At 47.5% G+C, this 25252-nt stretch overlaps 1 long non-coding RNA gene across 1 annotated transcript in view; it reads left to right on the top strand.

Moving 5' to 3' along the window:
- Positions 1-20860, top strand: part of LOC147702139 (uncharacterized) — a 35220-nt gene extending 14360 nt beyond the window's left edge. Inside the window, exon 2 of the long non-coding RNA XR_015297507.1 lies at positions 20455-20860. This is a non-coding gene — a long non-coding RNA (uncharacterized LOC147702139). The remainder of the gene's footprint in view (positions 1-20454) is intronic.
- Positions 20861-25252: the final 4392 nt, after the last annotated feature.

Genomic DNA, 25252 nt, shown 5'->3' on the forward strand with positions numbered 1-25252 from the left:
TTTGGACTGGGGTGAGTGTGTGACATTGATCCACATTCGGTCCATCACCTGTTGTGTTTGCATATTCCGCCCTAAGTGCGCTGGGGATGCCCAGACGTGCGTCCCTGGCACTCCACACCACTGGAGTCAAGCTAGCCGGGCTGATGAGAGGTGTTACCTCGAAACCGGTCCGGTCCTCGGATGCTTGATTCCGTTCTGGGAAGGACATGGCTTTTGTAGTTCGGACTGGACTGTTCCCATGGGGCACAGAGTCAGAGCTGATTTGCATATCGTCATTGTCTAACCCAGGGTGGTGTGGAGTGCAAAAAAACGATGGATTTGGGCCCAGATCTTTGGACTGGGGTGAGTGTGTGACATTGATCCACATTCGGTCCATCACCTGTTGTGTTTGCATATTCCGCCCTAAGTGCGCTGGGGATGCCCAGACGTGGGTCCCAGGCACTCCACACCACTGGAGTCAAGCTAGCCGGGCTGATGAGAGGTGTTACCTCGAAACCGGTCCGGTCCTCGGATGCTTGATTCCGTTCTGGGAAGGACATGGCTTTTCTAGTTCGGACTGGGCTGTTCCCATGGGGCACAGGGTCAGAGCTGATTTGCATATCGCCATTGTCTAACCCAGGGTGGTGTGGAGTGCAAAAAAACGATGGATTTGGGCCCAGATCTTTGGACTGGGGTGAGTGTGTGACATTGATCCACATTCGGTCCATCACCTGTTGTGTTTGCATATTCCGCCCTAAGTGCGCTGGGGATGCCCAGACGTGGGTCCCAGGCACTCCACACCACTGGAGTCAAGCTAGCCGGGCTGATGAGAGGTGTTACCTCGAAACCGGTCCGGTCCTCGGATGCTTGATTCCGTTCTGGGAAGGACATGGCTTTTGTAGTTCGGACTGGACTGTTCGCATGGGGCACAGGGTCAGAGCTGATTTGCATATCGCCATTGTCTAACCCAGGGTGGTGTGGAGTGCAAAAAAAGGATGGATTTGGGCCCAGATCTTTGGACTGGGGTGAGTGTGTGACATTGATCCACATTCGGTCCATCACCTGTTGTGTTTGCATATTCCGCCCTAAGTGCGCTGGGGATGCCCAGACGTGGGTCCCAGGCACTCCACACCACTGGAGTCAAGCTAGCCGGGCTGATGAGAGGTGTTACCTCGAAACCGGTCCGGTCCTCGGATGCTTGATTCCGTTCTGGGAAGGACATGGCTTTTGTAGTTCGGACTGGACTGTTCCCATGGGGCACAGGGTCAGAGCTGATTTGCATATCGCCATTGTCTAACCCAGGGTGGTGTGGAGTGCAAAAAAACGATGGATTTGGGCCCAGATCTTTGGACTGGGGTGAGTGTGTGACATTGATCCACATTCGGTCCATCACCTGTTGTGTTTGCATATTCCGCCCTAAGTGCGCTGGGGATGCCCAGACGTGGGTCCCAGGCACTCCACACCACTGGAGTCAAGCTAGCCGGGCTGATGAGAGGTGTTACCTCGAAACCGGTCCGGTCCTCGGATGCTTGATTCCGTTCTGGGAAGGACATGGCTTTTGTAGTTCGGACTGGACTGTTCCCATGGGGCACAGGGTCAGAGCTGATTTGCATATCGCCATTGTCTAACCCAGGGTGGTGTGGAGTGCAAAAAAACGATGGATTTGGGCCCAGATCTTTGGACTGGGGTGAGTGTGTGACATTGATCCACATTCGGTCCATCACCTGTTGTGTTTGCATATTCCGCCCTAAGTGCGCTGGGGATGCCCAGACGTGGGCCCCAGGCACTCCACACCACTGGAGTCAAGCTAGCCGGGCTGATGAGAGGTGTTACCTCGAAACCGGTCCGGTCCTCGGATGCTTGATTCCGTTCTGGGAAGGACATGGCTTTTGTAGTTCGGACTGGACTGTTCCCATGGGGCACAGGGTCAGAGCTGATTTGCATATCGCCATTGTCTAACCCAGGGTGGTGTGGAGTGCAAAAAAACGATGGATTTGGGCCCAGATCTTTGGACTGGGGTGAGTGTGTGACATTGATCCACATTCGGTCCATCACCTGTTGTGTTTGCATATTCCGCCCTAAGTGCGCTGGGGATGCCCAGACGTGGGCCCCAGGCACTCCACACCACTGGAGTCAAGCTAGCCGGGCTGATGAGAGGTGTTACCTCGAAACCGGTCCGGTCCTCGGATGCTTGATTCCGTTCTGGGAAGGACATGGCTTTTGTAGTTCGGACTGGACTGTTCCCATGGGGCACAGGGTCAGAGCTGATTTGCATATCGCCATTGTCTAACCCAGGGTGGTGTGGATGCAGAAAAACGATGGATTTGGCCCAGATCTTTGGACTGGGGTGAGTGTGTGACATTGATCCACATTCGGTCCATCACCTGTTGTGTTTGCATATTCCGCCCTAAGTGCGCTGGGGATGCCCAGACGTGCGTCCCTGGCACTCCACACCACTGGAGTCAAGCTAGCCGGGCTGATGAGAGGTGTTACCTCGAAACCGGTCCGGTCCTCGGATGCTTGATTCCGTTCTGGGAAGGACATGGCTTTTGTAGTTCGGACTGGACTGTTCCCATGGGGCACAGAGTCAGAGCTGATTTGCATATCGTCATTGTCTAACCCAGGGTGGTGTGGAGTGCAAAAAAACGATGGATTTGGGCCCAGATCTTTGGACTGGGGTGAGTGTGTGACATTGATCCACATTCGGTCCATCACCTGTTGTGTTTGCATATTCCGCCCTAAGTGCGCTGGGGATGCCCAGACGTGGGTCCCAGGCACTCCACACCACTGGAGTCAAGCTAGCCGGGCTGATGAGAGGTGTTACCTCGAAACCGGTCCGGTCCTCGGATGCTTGATTCCGTTCTGGGAAGGACATGGCTTTTGTAGTTCGGACTGGACTGTTCGCATGGGGCACAGGGTCAGAGCTGATTTGCATATCGCCATTGTCTAACCCAGGGTGGTGTGGAGTGCAAAAAAAGGATGGATTTGGGCCCAGATCTTTGGACTGGGGTGAGTGTGTGACATTGATCCACATTCGGTCCATCACCTGTTGTGTTTGCATATTCCGCCCTAAGTGCGCTGGGGATGCCCAGACGTGGGTCCCAGGCACTCCACACCACTGGAGTCAAGCTAGCCGGGCTGATGAGAGGTGTTACCTCGAAACCGGTCCGGTCCTCGGATGCTTGATTCCGTTCTGGGAAGGACATGGCTTTTGTAGTTCGGACTGGACTGTTCCCATGGGGCACAGGGTCAGAGCTGATTTGCATATCGCCATTGTCTAACCCAGGGTGGTGTGGAGTGCAAAAAAACGATGGATTTGGGCCCAGATCTTTGGACTGGGGTGAGTGTGTGACATTGATCCACATTCGGTCCATCACCTGTTGTGTTTGCATATTCCGCCCTAAGTGCGCTGGGGATGCCCAGACGTGGGTCCCAGGCACTCCACACCACTGGAGTCAAGCTAGCCGGGCTGATGAGAGGTGTTACCTCGAAACCGGTCCGGTCCTCGGATGCTTGATTCCGTTCTGGGAAGGACATGGCTTTTGTAGTTCGGACTGGACTGTTCCCATGGGGCACAGGGTCAGAGCTGATTTGCATATCGCCATTGTCTAACCCAGGGTGGTGTGGAGTGCAAAAAAACGATGGATTTGGGCCCAGATCTTTGGACTGGGGTGAGTGTGTGACATTGATCCACATTCGGTCCATCACCTGTTGTGTTTGCATATTCCGCCCTAAGTGCGCTGGGGATGCCCAGACGTGGGCCCCAGGCACTCCACACCACTGGAGTCAAGCTAGCCGGGCTGATGAGAGGTGTTACCTCGAAACCGGTCCGGTCCTCGGATGCTTGATTCCGTTCTGGGAAGGACATGGCTTTTGTAGTTCGGACTGGACTGTTCCCATGGGGCACAGGGTCAGAGCTGATTTGCATATCGCCATTGTCTAACCCAGGGTGGTGTGGAGTGCAAAAAAACGATGGATTTGGGCCCAGATCTTTGGACTGGGGTGAGTGTGTGACATTGATCCACATTCGGTCCATCACCTGTTGTGTTTGCATATTCCGCCCTAAGTGCGCTGGGGATGCCCAGACATGGGTCCCAGGCACTCCACACCACTGGAGTCAAGCTAGCCGGGCTGATGAGGTGTTACCTCGAAACCGGTCCGGTCCTCGGATGCTTGATTCCGTTCTGGGAAGGACATGGCTTTTGTAGTTCGGACTGGACTGTTCCCATGGGGCACAGGGTCAGAGCTGATTTGCATATCGCCATTGTCTAACCCAGGGTGGTGTGGAGTGCAAAAAAACGATGGATTTGGGCCCAGATCTTTGGACTGGGTTGAGTGTGTGACATTGATCCACATTCGGTCCATCACCTGTTGTGTTTGCACACCTATTATTGCAAGCACAAAGTGTCAACTAAATTAAAACAATAACATGAAAGAATTTTATGATTAAAAAAAGAGGGAGAGACAAACATAGACAGTACAATTTGTCATGAAAGTTTGCACATCAAGACCATAATTCAAGACTCAATCCTAGACTCGCTTAATTCGTGTTGTTCACAGGATGAGCTTGATTGCTCGATTATGCAATTTTTGGGCGTCAACGCGTTTAGATGGCTTTTTTTCAATAATATGCCATATTCTCAAGACTGAAAATTGAGTCTCTCCTATTTTGCGGCACTGGGTGGTTGCCTCATACATGAGAATCCTTACTTCATGTCTTTTTCACACTGCTCTGGATTTATTGATGTGTGCATCCTAGTTTGGATGGGTCTGAGTGTCTTATTGTTCACTCTATAGCACCCTCGCGACTTCCTTCGAAATTCGCACGGTAAAATATTTAAAACGGTAACTCATCCGTTCTGTCTGTTCTTTAACCGGACAATGGGGCACACCATCTACACCTCGAAGGTCGTTGCGCCTCCACCTTTACTGCACTTGACTCTTTTCCTAGTATCGCGGCTCACTGGTCCTCACTGGGGTGGATATTATTAACCGCTTGTAGTCGTTAAGCTGCCGTGCGATGTCCAAGCCTCCGTCTCTCCACACCCATAACACGCCTGCCTGCCGAAGTCGTCTCCTTCCGGAAATGCAGAATGAGCAACAACCTCCCTCCATTTATGTACCTGAGGGCTTGCGGCAGCTTTGCATTTCAGTGTGATCTTCCTCTTTGCGAGGACCAGGGCTAGGTCCTAAAATGTGGATACTTTCATTCTGCTTGCAGCCCTCTTGTTCATGTTTTATGACCCTCCTTTTCCTTGGACTCCACTCTGTGTGTATGTGGTCCCATTTTCTATGACTTTCATGATGAACTAATGCATATAATAACGCTTCTATTATTATAAATCCAGGCAGGGCCACAATTCAGTGACATTCGCAGGAAAGGTAGTTTGGCCTTTCCATCAGAATCGCAGCCTGGAACCAGGAGACATGCTTTTTGAATCCGTTCTCCTCATTTGGTTAAATTGAGTGCTGATGGCCAATCTCTTTTAAAATTATTTCTCTGTTTGCAATTTTTGCCCAAGATTGGGAGTATTTTGAATCAATTTGTGGTTAGTTAGTGGTAAAAAAAATAAGAAGAAAAATAAACGTGGACTGGATATTAGCTCAGTGGAGGATGAGTGGTCTGTACTGCTCTCATTGTCTATTCCCCAATATGTAATATGATTGTAAATTCATAGGCTCTGGAACAATCCGTACTGCATTACAATTGGGTTTCCGGTTCTATCAAATTGTTTGATCTTGGTCAATTCATATTCTCCATGCCCCTATGTCTCCTGATCAGATAACGTGTGCACTTTGAAAAAGGCTTAGTGGAAGAAATAAACGCCAGGTGTATATTTCCAGGAGAGGTCCAAGCAAGATTTTCATTCACACATTCAGGGCGGCCTAACTGTAGGTGTCCACGTCCAATAAAGGCAACCATTATGTAAGCTCCTAGTCCTAATTGTCATGGTTATTATAAAAAGTTATCAAGTTGACAATATGACCACCCAAAGGGGTTACAGAAGGGTTACTTAGATGTGATCATCCATGGTGAAGCCAAGACTACCCAAGTAATGAAGCCCCAATTACGTCCCCAAATGGATTTTATAGTCTTGAAGTTGGACGTAGAATGTCCTATCATAAAACATGAGTCCGTGCACCATGTCTCCTGTAGCTTAAAGATATGGTACTGCATGATGAATGAATGTCCCGCACCAAGACATTCTTCTCATCATCTGTAATGTTTCATGGAAGCCTTTTTAGTCCTGTTCCTTCTCCTCCTTTACCTGGGGACAATGGCTTAAATGCATTCTAATTACCAATAGAGATGACCTTAAAGTTCATCAGAATGCATGCATCACAATAATGTGCCTCTGCCATGTTGCCTATCGACATATCACCAGCATTAAGAGCATCTGCATTTGTGTGACCCCCAACACATTCAGACATGGACTCCATTAGCCATCGTTAGACTTCTCCACATCAGAAAAGATATCCTCTGAGCTAGACCCAGTTGTATGTTCACTACCCTTACTGGATATACCATTGGTGGCTTTGCAATTACGAAGCGTGTTCGCATGTGTCTTTCCTATGTTGGAAGAGCCCGAACAGCTGTTTTAATTGGCATTTTATCTAGTGTTTGTTATCACCGTTTTGTCGTTTCTTAGCCATATTATACACATAATCTGTGAATGTTAGGCTAACAGGAGTGTTTCTTTTTACTTGATGACTAAGTGCTTCTTGTTAGTTGAAACTTGAATGTATTCCCTGCCTAGATTTAAATGCCATGAGGAGTTTTACTAATCTAATTATCCAACGTGGTTCTTTGGTGACTCTTTTCATTTATGTCCAACCTTGTTTTCCTCTAGCGTTCTTTGCAGATAACTAAACTAAGAGCATCAATTTAAAGAAGCGTCATTCTGGAGAAATAGTCACACACACTAACAACATTGTTGTATGAATCATACAATTTTGAGTGACATGTTGTTTCTTAAAAAGTAAAAACAGGGTTGTCTTCCTGTGGTAATGAAATTCCAATGGATCACACTTTGAGGCAGAACTACATTATGGTCCGGGATGCCCGCCACCCCTTCCACCACCAATCCCAATGGTAGGAGACAGACGCAGTTTGAACTTTTAGAAGGCAGGGGGGGCCTCACGACCCCCCCGGACGTATTTATTAAAATATGAAACAAAATTTAAAACTTTAAATTAAAAACGTTTCATGTATCATGTACAAAATTTAACTTTCATTACACTTGATGAAGACAGGTATCCAGGCTAACCTTAACAAATCTCTAATACAAAGATTTTCCTAACCAAGTCTAACTTCATGAGATAATGCATTGCATACGAATTTTGTACATCCTATCGTTAGGGGCCAACGGCAAGGTCTTAACCGGTGTCAGATCCCTATCACCAAATTTCCGCCCTCACGTGTGAGTGGCGCATGCGCAGAGGGCTTTACCCTCGTAGCCAACCGTAACTTCCCTTGTCATGGGGGCCCCCTTTCACTCGGCGCCATCTTAAGGTCGTCCGAGTTCCTGTGCGGGGTATCCGTAAGAAGGACAGCGTGGACTCCCCCCCCCCCCCCCCCCCTTCCCCGCACTCTCTTCCGCCGGAGCGGATATCCGGCCCCCGGGAAATTCGTGGGAGGGGCATATAGCCGTCTCCCCCTGGGCGCTCCCATCCATAATGGGTGGCGCCCCCACTAGGGACCTTGAAATCACTGCTCACCGATCATGACCTTACCGCCCGACCGAAGACTAAATAAATACGACAGTTAGTTACTTACTAGGGGGAAAAACCTATGCTTAATCTTAAATTACAGCTAGGTATATCCAATGAACTATAAACATTGCTACTAAAGGAGAAAAGGTCCTGTAACAGAGAACATTTTTATTACATACAGTTCATTACATTTCTACAACGGAAAAAAGGCCTATAGGCAAGTATTCAGTTGCATGCACACTCTTGGCATCAATCTAAGATGAGAGCAACGGTTCCAACAAGACGTTTATCCATTACAATCAAATTGTGAATTACAACTTTGTTCACTCCCAAACTTCTGCAACAGGGGCTGGTGGGTGGGTCGAAAAACTGCAGCTTGTTCCCTTGAGGGCTCACGAGCGACGAGTGGTGCAGCCTTCAGAGCTCAGGAACAAGAGGACGCTTGCCTGGATTCCCGCGCCTTTTATCTTGCAGCGGGAAGGCGGGGCAGCATCCCCATCCTGCCCAGAGGTGCACGGACTTCCGGGCGGGTGTTAGGACAACCCCTTTTAGGCGGACGGGGCGTGCTCCAACCACGCCACTACGGGCATACCGGCCGGGACACGCCCCCCGCCCGCAAAGGTTTCCCGGGGGATCGGGGCACCCAGCCATACGTTCGGGGTGACCGAGAGGTCTCCCCTTTCCATATGGTCCGGGATGCCCGCCACCCCTTCCACCACCAATCCCAATGGTAGGAGACAGACACAGTTTGAACTTTTGGAAGGCAGGGGGGCCTCACGACCCCCCTCGGCCGTATTTATTAAAATATGAAACAAAATTTAAAACTTTAAATTAAAAATGTTTCATGTATCATGTACAAAATTCAACTTTCATTACACTTGATGAAGACCGGTATCCAGGCTAACCTTAACAAATCTCTAATACAAAGATTTTCCTAACCGAGTCTAACATCATGAGATAATGCATTGCATACGAATTTTGTACATCCTATCGTTAGGGGCCAACGGCAAGGTCTTAACCGGTGTCAGATCCCTATCACCAAATTTCCGCCCTCACGTGTGAGTGGCGCATGCGCAGAGGGCTTTACCCTCGTAGCCAACCGTAACTTCGCTTGTCATGGTGTCCCCTTTCACTCGGCGCCATCTTAAGGTCGTCCGAGTTCCCGTGCGGGGTATCGGTAAGAAGGACAGCGTGGACCCCCCCCCACCTTCCCCGCACTCTCTTCTGCCGGAGTGGATATCCGGCCCCCTGGAAATACGTGGGAGGGTCATATAGCCGTCTCCCCCTGGGAGGGGCCTATGACCGTCTCCCCCTGGGCGATCCCATCCGTAATGGGTGCCGCCCCCGTGGGAGGGGCCAATGGCCGCCTCCCCCCGGGCGCTCCCATCCATAATGGGTGGCGCCCCCACTAGGGACCTTGAAATCACTGCTCACCGATCATGACCTTACCGCCACAGGCCAGATAGTTGACCGACTATCTGGCCCCCCACACCTCCTATAGGTCATGTCTCCTCAATCCCACTAGCCAAGCTATCATGTCTCCTATCAACAAGTCATTCCCCACCCTGGACAGGTGTACCCCATCATCTGAATAACAGTGGTCCTCCCAGATGCACCCATGCGGTATGCTTTGAAGATGAGCAGAGCGAAGCAATTTCTCCATTTTATTGTTGACCCTCTTTACCGAATGGTTCAACGCTGTCGTGGACAATCCACCCCTCCATACCCTCCTCGGAAATTATGTGTGATCAAGCTATTGTCTTTGCGTCTTTGCTAACCAACTAACTAACCAACTAACTGCTGAAAGTATGTGCTCGATTAAAGCTCGTCTGCCCAACCTTACCAAGTCATTGCCCCCAATGTGCACTATGACTACTGATGGCGGTGACCTGTGCCGCCCTAACAATTCTTCCACAAAACCTTGCAGTCGGTCAATGCATAGGCCGCCCTTCCCATGGAAGGACACCCTGAAACCATATTCCTCAGATGTGTGGATCGCATCACCTGCCTTGAATATGTCCGCAGCACGCCTCACGTATGAGTGGCCCACGACCCAGACCACTCGTCTTCCATTCCTTGATCCTGAAGTGGTGGTTAGCTGATACTGGACCGGTCCCAATTTCCGCCCTGCGTCACAGGCTCGTGAAACTGTAATCCAAACAAAAGACAACAAGCGTGAGTGCACTTCTTCAGTAACTTACAACATGTGCAGCCGCACGTACCGTTTGAAACAATTCGAAGACCAGCGGCCTAATTGTTTAACATTGTCTGCCCGCAGACCCCCAGCCGTTGCTTCTGTAGCGGCCCCTATCCTGAATGAATGAGTCCCAAAATCACTCGGGTTCAAGCCTGCAGCTGCAATCGTGATTGCCAGCACCCTCTGGAACTGAAACTTTGTTAACGGGGTGCCGTCAGCATGTCGCAGCAAGGCCCCCCCCCACGTCGTCAACCTTTGTTTTAGGTAGGCCTCAACATGCCTCACTGGACAACAGGGACTACCCGGAGCGCGCTGCAACACAATGCTATTCCCCTGGGCCTCCCGGTCTGTCTTTGACCTGGCTATGGTGATCAGCAGGGAATCCCCCCTCACTTGCGTGTGGTCCCTGCGCAGACCCCCCTCGGTATCCCTTTTGTTGGGAGCCACTAGTTTGCTTACCCGCAGGGCCCCATAGAACGCCAATGCAAATGCTGCCCGGAATAGGACAACCTCACTAGGTGAGGAGCATGTCTCTTCTAGTTTAGCCAAGAAGGAGGTCAATCTGTCAAATCCTATCGGGTGCCTGGTATCCTTTTTGCGACCCTCTAGGCACCGCCAGCCGCGCAGCGCCTTTCTGACTATAAAGGAATCCGTTGGGTCCCTAATCCCCTGGAGCTGAGCCATAAACGATAGGGCGGCCTTATACCGACTGGCGGTTGCCACCGACCGGCCCTCCTCATGAAGTGCCACTAAAAATTGGGTAAAGGACCCCTCCTGACCCCATCTATGCTCCCATGTATGGCCCAAAAAGGCGCAGTACGAGCGGAACGCCCCTTCATAAGCTTTTCTTGACCTGGGCACTAAACTGGCTGCCACGAGGTTTTGTAGTCCGGGGCGCCAATTTGCCATAATGCTTCGGTAAATGGCGCTGCCACTAGCTCCGCTGAGGGTAAACAATCCCTGAAAGCCTGCATTTTGAAACGAGAGAGCGCATCAGCTGCATTATTCAGTACTCCTGGCACATGTTTTGCCCTGAATTGCACATTTAGTCTCAAGCATTTCAACACAATTTCTTTCAACAATCGCAATATCCACTTGCAGCGTGCTGCCTGCTGGTTAATGCACTCAACTACGGTCATGTTATCAGACCAAAATATCACCGAGTGGTTTCGGAACTCCTCTGGCCAGGCCGACAACGCTACCCAGATGGGGAATAGCTCTAGAAAACCAATGTTGCTCGTCAAACCACTTGTTTCCCACCATGCTAGCCATTTCTGGGCCGACCATCGGTTACCGAGGATCGCGCCAAACCCCACACTGCCCGCAGAGTCGGTCCATAAACCTAATTCTGCTGACGAGGCCGGGGCTTTGCTCCAGACTACTCGGCCGTTGAAATCTGCCAAGAATGCCAGCCAAATGAGCATGTCCTGGCGAACCTCTGCCGACAGCCTCGTACCATGGTGTCCTTCCTTTAGGCCAACCATGGCCTGGGCAATCGATCGGGAGAAAGGGCAAGCCATCGGTATAACCCTCAATGCAAAGTTAAGCTGTCCCACTGTTTGCTGTAGTTGGTGCAGTGTCACTTTGTCGTTCCGGAGACATTGCAACAAGGAGGCCCTGAATTTGGCGATCTTCTCTGCCGGCAAACGGAAGCAACCCTCCACGGAGTCTAGTTCGATACCCAGAAACTACAGGGAGGTAGTTGGACCCACCGTCTTACCTGGCGCCAACGGTACCCCGAAACCCCGCATGAGCACGCAGAAATCCTGCAATGCCCGTGCGCAGTCCCGAGAGTCCGCTGGGCCGAGAAACAAGAAATCACCGAGATAATGCATCACATGTTGGTGCCCTGAGGCCTTCGAGAATACCCACTCCAGAAATGAGCTAAACATTTCAAAATAGGCACACGAAATTGAACAACCCATCGGCATGCACATATCCATGTAGTACTTCCCCTGAAATGCAAAACCCAACAAGTGCTGATCCTGGGGATGTACCGGAAGCAACCTAAATGCGGATTCAATATCTGATTTCTCTAACAATGCACCGGGGCCTAGGCGATTCAACATTACCACTGCGTCATCGAAGGATGCATACCTCACACTGCAAATGTCTGCATCGATCGCCTCATTAACGGAAGGCCCCCTTGGTGCCGATAAATTATGAATGAGCCTGTATTCTCCCGGCTCCTTCTTGGGAACTACCCCTAATGGGGAACACACAAAATTGGCCGTTGGTGGTTCACCGAACGGTCCTGCAACCCGCCCCAAGCGAACCTCTTTTGCGATCTTTGTGGCGGCCACCACCAGAGCACAGGAACAAGAGGACGTTTGCCTGGATTCCCGCGCCTTTTATCTTGCAGCGGGAAGGCGGGGCAGCATCCCCATCTCGCCCAGAGGTGCACGGACTTCCGGGCGGGTGTTAGGACAACCCCTTTTAGGCGGCAGGGGCGTGCTCCAACCACGCCACTATGGGCATACCGGCCGGGACACGCCCCCCCGCCCGCAAAGGTTTCCCGGGGGATTGGGGCACCCAGCCATACGTTCGGGGTGACCGAGAGGTCTCCCCTTTCTAAACTCCTAGCAAGTAATCAGGCCCGTTCAGAGAGCTTATGATTTCTTCGATATTTCTGACACATCAAGCCATGCTTTATAGAGTGAAGCAAATGGCCTCTTTCTTTTACATGTTTTATTGATTTTTGAATTCTGAACATGGCCTAGAGTGCTGACCTAGAAAAGAAATATAAGGGAGAAAAAAGCATAAACAAAATCAAATACATGCTCATGTCCCTCCCCACCCACCCACATTATAGCAATAAAATACAAAACAAGTCTAATAATCCGATTAGTTGTCCTGCACCTTTCCAACTCCCTCTCATCCCATGAACCTACTGAATTGCATCATTCACCTCTTGTCGCCGAGAATGGACAGGTTTGAACTCAATGCCTCCATAATCTGTCCACAACTGCCATATCTCGTGGTGTTTCTGTGAACAACCTCTTGCTTGTACACTGCCAGCTCCAGCCCCATACAGTGGTCCATCCCTTTCTTCCATACCACAAGGGATGGTGGGGCCGCAGCCTTCCACTCCTTTGCTATATCCTGTTTCACCAGTCAGTCCCAGAAACAGTACAGTGGCAACTTGTGTCTATTACCACCCTTGTGTCCGTGATATGGAGGAGAATGCGTTTCGGGTTCATCTGAATCGACCAGAACAAGATGCGGCCTAGGCAAGATGTCACACATGTGAAGTCCCACTGCCGAAATCCTTCCAACGCAGCCACTTGTGGCAGCAGTCGGCACCACCAGAGCGGTGTCCACTCAGTCAGCCTCCCCTCAATCCCATCTGATGAAGGAATGTCTCCACTGATTCAGGGCCACTCTAGACACTGGAGGAAGACACCGATATTGCCTCCGTCGTATAGATATGAAACAAAAGGGATGTCCCCATTGCCCACTTCTTGAACGCAAAGACAGGCCCTGGAAGTCCTACCACCAGTCATTAATGATAAAGTAATGCAACGCATGGTAATGTTACTCAATATCTGCTGCAGCGATACGTTGATAAAAAGCATTTGCTAAGGGCAATATAAGGGGGAGTGTGAGTCTCTTCTCCAGGAGTAACCCGAATGGAATTCAGTTTTCGGAACCATTGCCAGGGAGAGTCATACGGAAACTTCTGTAACCGGTACAGAAATCACAGCAACTGCACCATTTTAAAAATTGCCAACCTAAAAGTCGGGGGCCGAGGCAAAATAATCAGACCCGAACATCCTCTCTCAAGCGAGTCAAAATAAGGCTCCAAGTTACGTGACCACACCAGTGCCGCATCGGAGGACATGAAGACACCCAGGAACTTGAACCCCATCCCCACCCTACCCATCCACATAAGAACTAGTTCTACTCTTCTTCAGTTTAGAAAAAAACTGAAGACATGGCTTTTTAATCAGTAATCCACTTTTCCGCTTTTTTCTGTCTAGGGTGAGACTTCAGTGCAATTTCAGCGCCGAGACGCCTAAGGGTAATTGTACGCGCTCTATAAATGGCATTAAATAAATTAATAAATAAACCCACCTGGGGCAGTTCGCAGTCCCGACTCCCAGGGGAGGTGTGTTGAGCAGCTACTTGCCAAGAACACTGTAGATTTCGACATATTATTGTATTGGCCTGAGGTTTCACCAAAAATAACGGATGCTTTGCAGGATATGGGGCCCCAATGTCTTGGGGACAGTTAAGAAGAAGAGAACATGGTCCGCATATAAGGCTGTTCTGCCAGAGAGTTCTTCCTCCCCACTCGAAACCATGCACCTGAGCGTCCATCCTCACCCACACTGCCAGGGGTTCCATAGCCAGAACAAACATCAGGGGAGACCGGGGCTAACCATGCCTCGTCCATCACTGTATTGAAAATTAGTTTGATCTGGCACTGGCCACCAACACAATCGTTGTCCAGTCATTTATAAGTAGTCTAAGGTAGGATAAAAACTTGGTGCCAAAAGTTAGGTGACGGAGGAGTAGAAACAAGTACTCCCAGCTCACGGAATTAAATGCATTGTCAGTATCAGCAAAGAGGACTGCCGCTGGTCCTCCAATCATTGGCTAGCGCCAAAGCGTTCTATAGAAACTGAATTTTATGTAAGGTGACACAATGAGTTATAAAGCCAGCCTGATCTAAATGCACTGTGTCGGGGATTAATGGCACTAGTCTATTCACCAGCGCTTTCACTAAAATCTTCACCTCCAAATTTAAGAGGGAATTAGGGAGATATGAGTAGTGTTCACTCACAGGAAGGCCAGGCTTGGGGGAGCACTACAATCTCACAGTGTCACCAATCAGGCGATAAAACCGCACCAGCAGCCGCAGAATGGATCACACCCAGCATGTGTTCCTGGAGTTTAGGCATCAAGGCTTTGAAGAATTCACAAGGGAACTCATTACGTCCCAGAGCTTTCCCGGGTCGCAACCATGCAAAGGCAGTCGAAAGCTCCTCCCCGGTGAGCATACCCTCCCAACAGGTAACCATCTATGGATGAATTAGTTCGAAGGGGAAGGGAATTAACAAAGTCTACTATCGATACCTGTTCTTAAACCCCCTCTGAGCGTACAGATCTTCGAAATGTGTGGCAATAATACAAGCTAGCTCCCTTGGATCTGTGAGCAATGTGTCTTATGGGTCATAAATGAGAAGTATGGAGGAAGAATAAGGAGCGCTCTGGCATAAACTGTGTGGCATTTTACTCAACTTGTCACCCCATTGATAAATGCAGCTCTGGGCAGTCTGCCAGGGCTGTTTGGCCTCTCCCAGCAGAGTCTGCTGGTCTTGTTGTACAAGACCTAGTTGTCTACGTGCCATGTGCTAATATTCCAGGTGACTCAGTGCATGCAAATTCAGTATCACAGCTGTTTCTTAATTCTGGCCTAAACCTGAAATGTCACAGGGCCCTTCCCAAAGTGGTTCCTATCAGGGTGCACCCCCTCAAGAGTTTTCTGAGAACATGTACCAGCTCCCAGGATAAAAGCAATAGCATACACCCACTCACAGGAGGTCTAATAATGTCATGTCCTTAACACTTTCGAGCGTACTTGTGATCGACAATGATCTCTATGCCGGGTCAACAAGAAACTAATTGGCAAAGTCCAGAATGCCACAGCCAGACTGATCCTAGACATTCCCCGTCACAACCACATCACTTAACAACTCTGCAATCTCCACTGGCTTCCCTTCAAAAGAAGAACAACCTTCGAGCTCCTCACTCACACATACAAGGCCTGCCACAGCATCTGACCAGCATACTTGAACAACCGCCTCTCCTTCCACGCACCTAAGAGACACCTCCGATCAGCTGACCTCTCGCTGGCCGACATTCCACGCATCTACAAGACCAGAACTGGAGGAAAGTCCTTCTCCTACCTTGCAGCCAAGGCCTGGAACGACAATTCCCCCTCCACCTCCACCAAGTCTCTATACTGCTTCAGTTCAGAAAGGACCTCAAGACCTGACTCTTCGGATGACCGCAGCACTAAAAGGAGCCGCCCTCCCTGTCCCCTAGCACCTTGAGACCCTCGCAGGTGATTATCTATGCTTTACCAACCCTGATTGATTGATTAATAGGAATGGCCTCCCGTTACCCTACTGAGGACATACGCCTGTTCATCGAAGGCTACTGAGAGCTTCTACTATACTCATGGAGCCTGCTCAGGATTTGACAAGTCTTTTTCAGTGACTCGACCTAAGTGGCAAGGCATGCTTTGGTAGGTATGTTTTAGCTAGGGGTGCCATAGGGACACAGGCAGTAATGGGATCCTATAAGGCCAAATCACTCCTAGGGTTGTACATATGTAGATGTAACAGGACCAAACAGTCTTGGCTGTCCAGTTCTTTTCATTCCAAGAGTCCTTGTATAAAACCAAAACCTATATAGGAAAAATGTTAAGAACCAGGCTAGTTGAACAACTTTATTACCCAGGTGATTTTGGATAAACTTGTCTTTTGCTATTTCACTCCTGATTTGCAACTGGTGGCTTTCTGCACTAATTTCTTAAGAATTATAAAATGCTTTTTTGATACCTTTGCCTTCGGAGGCCGTGCTCTCTGAAAATATTTTTTGTACTTTAGTGGCATGTAGATATTCTATTCTAATCCTTTTAGCTTCTTCTGTCATTTGTGTCACGGTTTATGTTTAACATGTAAAAAAAAAACATTTTAAGTTCAGTCTTGTCTTCTTGTAAATTCAAATTGACATTGACATATTTTTGCTCCCATCATTTATTTTATTTTCCTCGACATTATACATTTATATGATGGAGCGGCTCTTTTTTAGGTCTCGCCTGGCAGCGCTTGCGTTGTGTCTTTGAGACATGTTGTATTCATGTATTCCGCCTATCTTTTTAATTGGCTCCTGTCCCTGTCCTTTGGAAATGATGGCTTTTCATTGGTGAATAGGCATAGTAGTCCCACCTTAGTACCACCTTGTCTTTTCTTGTAACCTCCCATGATGATACCCCCTGTTACATGTGTTATTACTTCCTAGGTTTTAATTACAGCCTCTGGACACTATTTTCTTAAAGGGCTTCAGGCAGGCCACATGCTTGGTCCTAGGCAAGACTAGGCAAGAGGGCTTCAGGCAGGCCACATGCTTGGTCCTAGGCAAGACTGGCAGGGGTTCCTTTACTCACTAGCACATCTCACATTTATATGAGACCTTCTATACATTTCCCTTAATCAGCTCCACACAGAGTACAAACAAATCCGGAATTAATATAATAATAATAATAATGTTGTTACATTTCAAAGCTACTAATTGTATATATGGACGTAGCTATTTGAATGTACTCATGGTACTGTCTTGCATGCAATGTATTTTGGGTAGGGTGAATTTACCATATTTTCTGCAGGGTGCAGTACCATATGTGGCCAAAGGAAGCTCCATGGGACCTCTTTTGGCCACACATGGTACTGCACCCTTCAACATGGCGAGGTACAAAAATTGGCATTTATAATGCCAATAGCTCAAACTTTGCAAGGTGCAGTGCTATGGAACCTCTATTGGCCACATATGATACTGCAGCCTGCAACCTGGCTAGGTAAAAATATTCATTTATAATGCCAACAACTCCAACTAATGTAAGACCTATTGCATTGCAAATGCTTAATTGGTCTCGCCTAGGCAGCGCTTGCCCTGTCTCTTCGAGACATCCTGTATTCAGGATATGGGCATGAAGTCCCATCCACTTTCTGCTCATCTTTTTAATTGTTCCTGTACCTGTGCTTTGTAAATGGTGGCTTTTAATTGGTCATTAGGCTTAGTAGTCCCTCCTTAGTATTGCCTTGTCTCTTCCTGTAACCTCTAATGTGGACACCCTTTGTTACATGTGTTGTTACTCCCATGGTTTTATTTACAGCATCAGAGCACTATTTTCTTAAAGGGCTTCAGGCAGGACACACTTGGTCCTAGGCAAGTCTGGTAGTGGATTTACCAAATCTTCTGCAGGGTGCTATACTATATGTGGCCAAAAGTGCTCCCATGGGACCTCCTTTGGCCACATATAGCACTGCACCCTACATCATAGCTAGGTAAAAAACATTGCCATCTATTGGCATTTATAATGCCAGTAACTCTAACTTTTGACCCTTATAAAGAAATCATAACAATATTCAATTCTTGCCGCATATCCAAGTGGAATATTCTGTCTTGCAGTCTCTCTTTATCAGCAATTTCCTATCCTTCATTGAAAAGACCGTCAACACCCAGCTAGCAAACTTCATCAAAGCTAACAATGTCCTGGACATCTCCTAATCCGGATTCTGAAGCAATCGCAGCACCAAGACCGTCCCGACTCACCGCCACAATGACATCTGCTTCCTCCTTGACCAGGGTGAAACCGCAGCCCTCACCCTCCTAGACCTCCCGGCTACATTTGACACAGTCTCCCACCACACCCTAGCCACCAGACTATATGATTCAGGCATCTGCGGCAAGGCTCTCGACTGGATCCACTCCTTCCTCACCAGCAGAACTCAGCGGGTCAGACTCCCTCCCTACGTCTTGGAACTGACAGAAACCAACTGTGGAGTGCCCCAGGGCTTCTCCCTCAGCCCCACCATCTACAACGTCTGTATGACCCCCCTTTCAACTATCGTCTGGAAGCACGGGCTCAACATCTTCTCATATGCCGACGACACCCAGCTGATCCTCACCAACGAACCCAACATCACCAGTCACAACTTCCAAGAAGGGATGAAAGCCATCGCCACCTGGATGAAGAACAGCTGTCTGAAACTCAACTCAGAAATGACGGAAGACCTCATCCTTGACTCCACCCCCTCCGCATGGAATGACTCCCGGTGGCCCTCTACCCTCGGAAATCCCCTGCACTCCATACGGACCATGCACGAAACTTCAGCATCATACTGGACTCATTGCTCACAATAAACCGCCAGATCAACGCTGTCTCCTCGACTCCTCCGTATGCTTTGAAAGGCATTCAGATGGATCCCAACTGAATCCAGAAAAACTCTCACACACACACTCATCAGCAGCAGACTGGATTAAGGTAACACTCACTATGCCAGAATCAACAAAAAACTCCTTCACAAACTCCAGATTGTCCAGAACACCACAGCCAGACTGATCCTCAACATACCCCATCACAGACACATCACCCAACACCTCTGCGATCTCCTCTGGCTACCAGTTGAAAGAAGAATAAACTTCAAACTCCTCACCCAGGCCCTTCACAACACCGGACGTGCATACCTAAACAGCTGCCTCTCCTTCCACATACCCAAAAGACACCTCTGATGATCCCAGCTCTCACTGGCCACCATCCCACGGATCCGCAAGACCAGAATGGGAGGATAAGGATTCTCCTACCTCGCAGCCAAAGCCTGGAATACCCTCCTCCTCTGCCTATGGCAGTCTCCCACATTACCCCAGTTCTGGAAGGAGCTCAAGACCTGACTTTTCGGGTGACCCCAGCACTCAAAAGAGTCACACCCTCCCCTCCAGCACCTTGAGATCATCACAGGTGAGTAGTTGTGCTTTACCAGCCCTGATTAATTGATTGATTCAACATTATCCTTTATTTCCTGTCTATTAGTCTTTTCCACCTTCATGCGCTTTGATCCAGCATGAAATCTCTGAGTAATAAGACCATGGAATGTGTTGTTGCTTAGCTTTTTTTATATCTAGATTGTGTGTCACCCATTGTTGGTGTCCAAAGGCACCAGAATAATGTATTAATGACATCATGTTCTGATTTTTCAAGTCAGCCCGACTGTATAATAAAGAAAACCCTCCAAGACCAACATGTACTGTTTTCAAAGAGTGATAGTACCGATATTTTAAGTGATACACGATAGATCCTTCAGGTGTTTAGTCCACTGGAGCTGTAACTGGTAGCTTACAGGTAGTAGTGAATACGTATTTTGAAGTCTCTATCTGCATAAGTACTCGCTTAAAATTTTCTAGAATTAATGCGCCTCTTTTAATGCCTTTTCTCCGGTTAACCCGGGAGATCCTAAATGTAGCAAAGTTTCAAATTAGTGTCAGCTTTTGTCATTGTTTCTTCTGGTCTACAAAAGCCTGTCATATTGTTCTCAACTTGTAGAGCACATAATTATCTCCATTACTTGCCGCACAAACTCTCTGACTCTCAATTTCATTTGGAATTCATTTGGTGCCGAGATACTTTCAAGCCAAGATAAACAACCAGCCTTGCATGCCTTCACAGGGTTGACAGGTACAAACAGGTGGCTGCTGGATTGTCACTGTTTATGCAAAGCAAAGATTGAATTCCATTTGCATGGTCACTGACTGTATTGGTACAATGAAACACAGAATCTGTGAAATGGAATGTGCCCAAAGTAACAAAAGCCAAGAATATTTAAAGCTTTCCACCCATCTCTTTTTCTTTAGGTATGGTAAATGCAGTTTGTTGGTAGTGGAAGTTCCTTAAACAAACAGCTACTGCAGGGCTGGAATTGATTCCTCTTAGTACGAAACTGGAGGACGAGCTTTTGTGGAATATGTCTGAGTTTCTATTTTTTTCTGGTTTACAACAGACATCGATTTCTGACTGATGTGGAGGAGCTTCGGATGAAGGCACGTGAGAAGTATGAGGTGAAGCGTCTGGAGGTGGAGGAGGCCCGGCAGAGGCAGCTGGCAGAGATGGCCGAGAGAAGGAAATCCCAATAACCCGAGGTCAAAGGGATCAGGTCAACAAAAAGCTGAAAAGAGACACAGAAACATATTGGTTTCACCCACTGCCATGGGCGCACACCAAGGAGTCACCCAAAACCTACCTCTCCAAACCTAAGCTGGAGGGAGTGGACAATTGATGCTGGAATTCCATCCTGCATAGTTAGCTGTAATCTCTCCTGCTTGTGAGCCAATTCGATGAGAAATGTACCTACTAATCAAGTATCACGATTGTAGACTTTGAATAAAACATATTTCTGAACTTGCTTGCACGATTGTCTGAGCCAGTTGACTTCCTCTTTTCCTTGGCATCTGGTACTCTGATGTGTTTGCTTCATTTTCTGCTTTGAAAGTTAAATATGTGCAGCGAGCCAATGTGTTATTGGATGATACCCATACACACTTTAAGGTAGCCAAAGAGGGTGTGTTGACGTGGGGTAGAAACACTTTTAGTCTCATATTCTTACTGTCCTTAGAATAGGATATAAGCATCACAGCAGCTTTCCAGCTGTTTTCACAAATGCAAATCTTGGATGCCATAATGATTGCAAATGACCACATCAGTGCCTCAGCCTGCTTGTAATAATACTGCCTGAAAACAAGGTAGCCTCTGGCCTTTGTGATATAAAGTTTTTTTACCACTGTGATCTGTGCCGTTAAGATTTCAGTACTTAAGTTGAACGAGGTGAAAGAGTGGGACAGTGGACTGGGGAAGATTAATGTAGGCAGCAATAGGTTGGAGGAATGGGGTCTTGTGGCTGTAGAGAGGTTAAGTGTATCTCCTCAAACAGATGGAGATGGTGTATTAAGTACCCATTATTCTAGTGACTGCACATGATTACGGCCAGTATAGCCATCTTGTTTATATTTTTGTGTTATTTGCATAGTGACTTGTACTGAAATTTGGTCTTGAAGAATGCCTAAGAACTCCGGTTGGAGTCCAGCATAGGCAGAGACATGTTGACCACCAAGGGAATATATTTGTTCTGTAGCTTTAGTCCTCTCATTTTTTAACCCTTTCCAAATACACTACTGAATAAAGAAATTGAGCCCTTGAGATCTTTTTAACCTTTCACATATTCTGTTTTTGCACTCTGCCCCTCACTCACTTACACTGCTCTGAGGCATCCCCCTTTCAAAACACCTCAGCTCCACTCCACCCACTACATTAGGTGGAGAGTTGTAGCCCACATCTGGGACCTTGCAGCCCAATGTGAGGAGGGAGCCCAATGATGAAGCATGTCACCCTTGGGTGAATGAGGGTCTCAACCTTATAAAGGATCCCTTTCCCTTATTTCTAACACAATACCCCCGACCTAAGTAAAGCGTATCTTCAGTGCGTTTCATGTAAAGATAGGGAGTGGTACATTCTCTTGTGGAAGTGTCTCCCTTGGATCCTAAGTGTGGTATTATAATACTATAAAGGGACCTGCAGAGATGCTCAAAGCTGAAACCATTAACTGCTTGCCTATCTCACACTGCATCAGCCACCAAACACAAGAACTGTCCCACCGTGGGTTTCATTGACGACATGGAAATACTTCCACCATGGGATCACAAATCAAAGACTATCATTCCAACCATGCTACATAGCATAGCTTGCTGCCCATGTAGGAAAGCTCTTCAGTGTCCCATACATAGGTAGTAAGCATGGTTCCCTCTAAGTTATGCGCTTGAGCGGGTGCGCAAAAAGTGTTTTCCCTCTGCGCAGTGAGTGTGATGCAGCGTGCACCTCCGCGAACTCTGACTGCCATAATATGCTTAGGTGAAACCTTTGAAATGACGACTCCTTGCTCTCTGCTAAGAAGTAAAGAAGGCATGCAGAGTCAATTCGATACAATGTTATCTACTGATACGGTAGGTTTTTAGGTCCAGGGGACTATGATAATGTTTATTTCTACCACCAACTAACAAGCAGTTTTTCTGTGCATGGAGACTGGGCCTGTGGGTGTCTGCTACCCAGTCACTGTGCATAAAAGAAGTGTCTCAAAACAGCTTGTATTTGTAAGCAGTGATGATGCTGCAGCACAGCTAATGAACTGTGAAATGCTGCCTTCAAGACAGTTTTTTTAGGTTGATCCTAGCGCAGCGTGCATGCGCTGCTCTAGAAGAGGGCCTCTTAGAATCACTTCAGACTTTCTGAAAACTCGTGTGTGTGGCTTTAGATTTTCCACACATTGTATTGGCCTTTGCGTGTGACTTTCAAAAATTAAAGCACGCAATTGGCCAGCGGCTGGTGCATGTCCCACCTTTTCTGTAAATATTCACTCCCATGGCCTCCAGCTGTCGAGAGAGTGCAGTGTTGCGCAGGGTGCCAGCTGCATTCCTTTGTGAACCGAACAATTTCACATTTTTTAAATCTAAATCTATTTGCAATATTTATAAAGAAAAAGTAAACGCTTTTAATTTTTGACCACTTCTGTTTTTCCTGAAAATAAGTCGTGACCCAAAAGAGAGAGGCGAAAGTAGGCAGGGATTGGCAGCTCCTCAACATGTACACTGCTCTTAGCTCCCTCAAAGGCGTGCCACGTGATTAACAGGTAAAATAATAAGTGCCAGGGCCTAAACCTTTGCTCAGAAACTGCAGCGCTGAAGAAGGTTGTGGTGTTGAATACCAAAACTGGGTAGTTTCGATTCCCCCGGCATCCTCAACACATCACCTGCCCCTCCCTGCCCCTCAAACAAGCGCATGCATGTACGTTTTCCCCCCTTCTTTCTTCCTTTGTCACGTTCTTTCTGTCTTTCTCTTCGTCCCCCCGTATGTGTTTTTCTCTCTAATGTTCTGGGACAAATTCTGATGAGGAACTATAAGTGATGGTGTCCAAAAATAAGTGCAAGTGGGCCCCACCTGCAACCGCCAACTAAAATTAAGCACTGCCTGTGGCCTCAGTTTTCAGGCCCACCATATATGTAGGCTTTCCTGTTTTCAGTTTCTATTCTTTGTAAATTCTGGTAGGGTTTTTCAGTGTTTTAGGTGATTTCAGTACCTTACAAAAACAGTGGTTATCAGCGGTTACACATTTTTGAGCCATTAAAAACAACAGAAACAGGTTTTCTGGTGTTCATGGAACGTTTTGCTTTTATTATTGCTTGCTTTCTGCACTGCTAGTGCATGGTACATTCATAGTGTATGTACAGTGTATATGAGGTCCAAATACATTTTAGAAATCAAACTCATTGTAGTACACTTTACAGTATTTCTTCAATTTATCTTTGGTCATACGCACTCGCTCTTTCCTTCCCATGTAAACTTTGATCTGTGAAAAGGCCCTCTCAACACAGGCACTTGAGGGCAACGCCAAACCAGCCTCTACACAATATGCTTACTCTGGCCAATGACATAGCTTTCCATGCCAGTACTGGTGCACCTGAAGATTGCGATCCTCTGGGACAAGTTCTGCAACATATGCATTGAACTGGGCGTATGTGCCCTCAGAGTTACTGAAGCGGTCAAAAATGAAGCAGCACTTTTGAAACTCCTGAGAAAATCCCCCTTTATGGAGGAATCTAGAACTTGTGCAGAGTACCACATTGAGGCTTCATTCACTTCAAATGCCATGGTTGGTGAAGGAACATTTCAATGCATCATTGCAAGCCATTTCTCATACATTGTAAAATAAAAGTTCGTGAATAGCTCCTCAACATTTATTTGCTTACCAAGTGGCTAGCACTCTAACATGGAACATGTTGCAGTGCCAAAGTCACTAAAAGTGTCACCCAGCCTACTCTCAAAGAGATACTTCACATCTACACCAATTCTGCTGAACACTTGGTAGACAAGGGTGTTTTTAGACTCTAGTTTTTTTATGTCCACTACAGCAGTCTGGGTTTCCTGAAACATCTATGAATGCAGTGGAGTGTACTTTTTTTCACATCACTATCAAAGTGCGACCAAAGATCCTCTAATTTCTTGCCTTTGACATCATCACTCAGCAGAAATTCTGTAAACGGTCGCCACATGGATAATATAGAATTCACAGCCTCTAGGACTGAGAATCACCAGCTAAGTCACACAGTTGGGATGACACTTTCTTTGATGCCACACAAAGTACAATATTAGAAATATTCGCATTTTAGTTCCTGTACATAACAAAACAGTGCACCAGAATAGACTAAAAAGTCAATAGCATCCTTCATTAACTCTGATGATTGTAAAGATGCTTTCAACATACAATCTAGAAGTGGCAAGGATCCCTTACAGGGAAGCACTTCAGCTCAGGTATCGATTTTAACAGGTCATCACACAACCTTTTTATATAAATAGCTAAACCACTGCAAATACAAACAATATTGCTCCAATCTTTGTTGAACTTGGTTAGAACTTTTTGAAGCAGAATTCCAAGTGACACTGCATTCCATGTTTTCCAAAAGTCTGTTGTCAACTTTTCCCCACTATCCCAGATGCTTGGTGACAACACTCTTTTCACATATCCCTGTCACTAAACCTTGCATTGAATGTTTAAAGCCTGAGGTGCTTTGCAGTTCACCTACTATTAATATTGACTCACTAGAAAAGGGGGCTGATGTAGCAAGAGTTTTTACCCATTCACTGTGTGGGAAAATGAGATGATACATATTGGGAAAGATTCCTATGAAATCAGCCATTATACCTATCTGTGAAAGAATGAAACGTAGCCAAAATATCAAATATGATTTTGATAT

This window comes from Lissotriton vulgaris, chromosome 7 (assembly GCF_964263255.1).
Source record: "Lissotriton vulgaris chromosome 7, aLisVul1.2, whole genome shotgun sequence".
Lineage (NCBI taxonomy): Eukaryota > Metazoa > Chordata > Amphibia > Caudata > Salamandridae > Lissotriton > Lissotriton vulgaris.